This window comes from Pseudopipra pipra, chromosome 3 (assembly GCF_036250125.1).
Source record: "Pseudopipra pipra isolate bDixPip1 chromosome 3, bDixPip1.hap1, whole genome shotgun sequence".
Taxonomy (NCBI): Eukaryota; Metazoa; Chordata; class Aves; order Passeriformes; family Pipridae; genus Pseudopipra; species Pseudopipra pipra.
The window spans coordinates 75,498,708-75,504,707 of NC_087551.1; positions in this window are offsets into that span (position 1 = coordinate 75,498,708).

Genomic DNA, 6,000 nt, shown 5'->3' on the forward strand with positions numbered 1-6,000 from the left:
GCTTGTCCAAAAATCCAATATTGGCCTTGGGAAATGTCCCCTTTCGTCCACAAAAGAGCTGAATAATGTTCACAGCTGAAAATCCTAAGGGTTGTTAATCATGCACAGTCTCTCCTCAATCAAAATACATGCTCCGCTTTTTAGTGAGTTACCTTCTCCCCTGCCAAGCCTGCCAGCTTAGCTGCGGATCTGCATGTGTCAGAAGGAGGAGGTAGAAATTTCTCGCTTCTCAGAATACTTTCTTTCCTTTTGCAGTGTTACAATGGTGTTTTTTTTTAATTTATTTTTATTTAATGCTAGAACCCTTCTAAGGGTTAAACAGACCTAAGAGATTCCCTTGATGGGGCCGTAATAACATTTCTTGATGAAAAGTATGGTTGGAGTGGGCAGGACAAATGAGTGAAGGCATTAGGTCTTCAGCATTTGAGACTTGCGTCTTCTGAGAAAACATAAGCAGATTAGAAGGAGGGCCAGGACATCCTTATCCTTCCCCATCTGCATGCCCCTTCCTGCGCCATTAGTCTGTGTAAAGACTTGACCAGTGCTACTGTTCCCCAGCCACTGCTACCTTTCCCCACCCACTGCTCTTCCCTCCAGTATGTGCTGCAAAGTGATCTTTTAGCTCCTCATTCCTGCCTCTCTCTTTGCCTCTTTGCTGTGGGGCAAGGATCCAAGGCTGCAAGCGGCTTTTCTCACCTGTGAGACACATCGGTCTGTGCCCAGCTCCAAGCCCCACTCCTCCAGAGAAGGAAACATGGTCTTCATTCTCACAGGGCCCAGGCTCCCCTGACGGCTGTTAACCAGTCCCACACCTGCTGAGCAGTCTTCATCCAGAGCTTGGGATGGGGGGGACCTACCCATTTTTCACATGCAGGCAATGGAGAGTTGCCCAAAACTGGCTGCTGCAAGTACCAGAATGTGCTGCCCTGCTCTGTATCCCACTGCATGGGGAGTTCGGCAGCTGTAGGAAGCTTTGTGGTGCCAGCAGCTGCCTCTCCACAGGAAAGCAAGTAGTGAAAGGCAGCATCCTTTTGCAGTTTCTTTCTGTTTCATCCTCCCCATCCTTCATCACACACTGAGCTATGCTCCACAGTGCTTCTAATTACAAAGTGAAGTCATCACAAAACCCCTGGACCAAAATAGAGGTGTGGAAGTCATGGCAGCAGGATGTTTGGGTGCAATCAACTTAGGAAAGTCAGAGGCACAGGGGCAAGCTCTTGGAAGTTGGGATGCAAAGTTGCAGCATGCCTCTCTTCTCAGTGACTACAAAGGTGCACTCCCAGCCAAGTGTTTCCTCCCCAATGGACATTGGATATCTTACATGAAAGTCCAGCATATTATTTAGGAGATTTCTGTGTAGAAGTAATTTCGATACAGCTGACAGATTGCAAGCTTGCATCCGAGCTGATAAGGTCAGCATCTTCTTTGGCTCACACACTTGCCAAGCTATTTGTAAAGGTGGGCCCATACACTGAGGTTAAAAGAATGTATTAATTAGAGGGCCAAATCTTAACGCCTGGGGATGAAAGAGCCCTTATGTGTCAAACTCACATGCCCCCTTCGATGCTATCAGCCTTGGCAAATGACATCCTGTTGGATCTAAAGGGATCCAAAAGTGTATACAAATTCCTTGCATCTAACTCTCCTTCCAAGCTTGGGACTAAGGTCATTATTGCAGGGCGGCAGCACTGGAAAAGGCCTATGGTCTTTGCCCTCTTCCTATAAGCATTCTTTGGATCAAGTTTTTTTTTTTTTGCATGTTTTGTTTGTTTGTTTCTTGGTTTTGTGGTGTGGGTTTTTTTTTGTTTTGTTTTGTTTGGTTGGTTGGTTGGTTTTTTTGGGTTTGTTTTTTTTCTTCCCCCATGGAGAAGCAGGAAGAGGAAATGGTCCTTAATTTTGAAATTTCTTCCTGTAGGAGAGTTACTGGGTGGTTGGAGAAAAGCAGGAAAGGTATCAAAGATATTTCACATCTATACAGCCCAAACAAGCTAAAGTTCAGCTCTCTGCATCCCATTCCTCTCTCAGTTTGGATCCTGTTTGCTACATGCTGCAGAAAAAGCTGCAGTGAGTCCAACAGGTGGAACACTTTCCTGACCATTGTGGAGCTGCTATGGGCTCCCTCCCCTGTGTAAGGGACTGTCTGCCAATGCTGGTGGACTTGGTCCTGTGAGTGCCCCGTGGGGCTGTACTACAGGGCTGCAGCCTGAAGAGAACCTTGGGGGTTCATGGACTGCCTCTGTCTCTGAGTGGACTGGAGATAAGGAGTGGTTACAGGAGTGGTCTTTCCTCTGGTTCATCTCCTGGCAGGAGACAGGATGGGGTCATGAAGGACTTGTAAGACTGCAGATCTGCTCCAACACCTCTGGCATTAGAGTTTTCTAATTTAGACAAGATGAATATTTTGTTGTGACTGACAATTTGTTTGTTGACAACTCCCTCTTTTTAAAAAATACACTTTATAATAAATTAAAATGTTCTGCAATGAAGAAAAGAATGTGAGAGTTGAAGAAAACTATCAGAGCATCAAAAGAAAAAAAATTAATATTAATTTGGTGAAATGAACCAAAATGAGGAAGGGGGCAGGACAGAACAAGAAGGAGAGATCAAAAATAGATTGATTCCAAAATGTTTCTAAACATTTTGTTTGATGATGCATATACCTCTTGCCCACACAGGCTTGAAGAAGACTATTTTGTAATTCAGGCACAGACGTACCCTGTGGATTGGGAAGCAATGTGCTTTGGTGAATGGGAAGTAGGTGGAAAGGTGGGCACTCCTCCATGCTGAGTGCTTCTGTGCTTAGACTCTGATGATCGAGCCTAAGACCTGGAGCAGCTTCCTTCCACCAGTCACCCATTCTGAACGTGAAAGAAGGGCAGTAACAAGCTGCTTGACTTTGAAGTCCTCTGCTTCCACCAGGAATGAATCAGGTCCAGTGGGATTCATCTCTGAGGATGGGCTAAAACTCCATCTGGAGATATCTGCCTCCACTCTTTGTAGAAAGAAGTCAGAAAATAAATCTTGAGAAAGCTAAAAGAAGGTGAGATAAAGACTCTTCCCCATAGTCTGAGAAAGAGTTAACACCTGGAGCACAGTAAATGAGTATAAGCCTGCTGTAGTCAGAATAAGTCCCTTTGTTCTGGCAGCCACGTGTGGAGGCAGAAGGAGGAGCAGACAGGTAGGCTTGCAGGGGCTCCGCAGAACCCCCTGGACAGAGGTGACTGTGTACAGGCCTCCAGAGTGCATTAAAAACACAAGGGTGGTAAGAAACACATTCTCAACAGGGTAGCAGTTCCATTGCTACTCTAGGAGTAGTCTGGATGTCTTTGCTGGAGTGTCTAAAAGAGGAACTTGAAGTCCTCAGGAAAAATGTGCACAGTATCCACCACCGGAGTCAGACCTACATGCTGGTAACTGCGGAAAGCCCTTTGTGTGTTGGTATCTTCATGTTTACAGTTATCTATGAGAGATCTAAGTAGGTACCATCAAGCATGGCTGTGCTAGACATATATTCCACCATTAGGGAGTAGAGAAACAGCAAAGGCAGAGCAGTTAGTCTTAGCACTGTATTGCACCATTAGCACTGTTAGCTGGGAACATCAACAAGGAATAAAAAGAGAGGTGCCTGCTCCATGTGCCAGCACTGGCAAGGGAAAGGTAAAATGTCATCTAATAAGGACATCTCATTTCTACTGAACAGCCCAACAGGAGTATGCTGACAATTAGGAAAGAAAATATAATTTAAATTGCCCAAAATCATACCAAATAAAGCCTGAGACCAAGTGGAACTTGCTGAGACACAGGACAACATTTCTCTGTGTAGGCCACTGCCACCTCCAGACTGTTTTGCTTTCTCCTGATACATGAGGCCAATCTGTCTGTTTGCTTTTCAAAAAAAAAAAAGTGTGTGGAATGCCTTGGCCAATAGCTGTGAAACAATATTTAACTGTTGGCAAAAGCAGCTTCTATTTACTCTGGTAACTGTATTTTCATGCACTGTATTTTTCTGTTTTTGTATTTTGAGCAAGTAATCTCCCTGAGGGGTCACAATTCTCACCTGCTTGAGCTCTCAAGTCCACTGCACCTGCACACGGTGTGGAGACAGTTGCCCTTGTGAACTGTTGGATTAAACTATACTAGCACTTTTTTTCCTGCAGAATAAACTTGTCTTATTCTCTTTTGTCCCTGCTCTACCATGACACATTTGTGCTAATTCCATTATTTCAGTGGTCTCAGGAGTCCTTTGGAAAACAAGAAGCGCCAATGTTAGTGGGACAAAGGCACTTACTCTTTATTGGCCAGTATTTTCCGTGGCCATGATACTAAAGCTGAACAAATAGGCTAGCCCTAAATGAACACAAATACGCAATTGGCACCTTAGAGCTGCTAGCCTTGGTTCTGCCTTGAGCAGGAGGCAAGGGGAGGCTTGCAGGGTCTCCCCAGATGCCATGAGCAGCCAGTTCCCCTGCATCCCAGGGAAAGCCCATAGGTTTCAGAAGGGCCCTCATTGGTGAACAAGCACAGCCTCTGCATACCACATGGATCAAGGCCTTTACACTGGAAATGGGTGATCCCACGTGGACTATTCCTCTCCCTGTACCTCACGAACACCTCCTGTGAGATGGACCCTCCTGGGGCCTTTGAAACCAGCAGATGAACAATATGGTGTAGGTGTTCACATACAAAAGATTATGTGAGGAACACAGCTCCCTGGCACAAGGCTTCCTTTCAGCTATGTCAGGAAAGCAATACGAAGAATCCCCATTTTCCTTCAGTACTACACTTAACGAGAACTAATACTTAATTCCTATATAACACTTCTCAGACACCAAAATGTTTTGCAAAAGAGATCGGTGTCAGATGAGAGAGAGGAAGCAAAACCAATGCCATCACCAGGGTCACTGAAGTCTCCTGTTTCAGCTCTAACTATTAGATCCTGGTGCTTAAACAGGCAGGAGGACTACTCCAAGACTATAGGGGACCTGGTGCTCTTTTAGGCCTTCTTTCAGCTGCTCTGAATAGCCCTAGACTGTGCCAAGTACATGGAGCTGGGAAATGATGGGAACATTGCCACTACTGAGTGTAAGGGCATAGAAGCTTTACAGGAACACACAAATACTTAATTCTCTTTAGCATCATATAATCATCTATATATTTATTCCCTAACCACCCTTATCCAGAGAACATCATTCTTACCCTTCTATGCATGAGAAATATCAGCTTTCTCACATCCAGAAAGGCTAGTGATGTAGGCACAGTCTGGAAAGAGGCTTGTACTCGTTCCCCCATAGCCCAGGCAAGCAGCTGTCCTCTCTCCAGCCCTTTCTGCCTAACAGTGTAAGCAAACCCATGCACAGCTGCCTGCACAGAAGCTCTCAGCATCTATAGAGCAGGCATCACTATTTGCCCCTTAAAGTAGTCATAAAAAGCTAATTAGAATGGCAAGTAAAGTGTACTAAAGGGAAGAATAAAGAAGATAAAGGACTGAAAATAGGGTTTCATTTGGCCATACAAATAGACAAAGAGGTAAAACTTGGATAGCAGCAGAGGAGTTTGAAACAGCTTTTGGTGCATTCGATCTATTACCTCTTCATTCCTGGTGGAAAAGATCACACATATCATCTTACAGTGTTTATTGTTCTCAGTAAAGATCTGCACCAATGGACCTCTCACACTGGCTTCATACTCCATTGTATTGGCTTCCTGTTAACACTTATCAGCTGAAACAACATCATAGCAACACAGAGTCCAGAAGAGTGTATTTTACAATGCCACTAGAAGATCTACAGAAGGGAAGGGATCTACAGAATAAGGTGAATTTACCCAAAGGGTGCCCTAAAGATCAGGATGACTATAAGATAGCATTCCCTGTCATCATCCCTCTTTTCAGACTTGCAAACACTCAGAATCTTAGAATAAACAGTGTGGCCAGCTGAGAAAAGCAGCTATATGACAGCCTCTGTATACAGAGTGGCAGGCAGAACAAAGGGTGAATTTAGA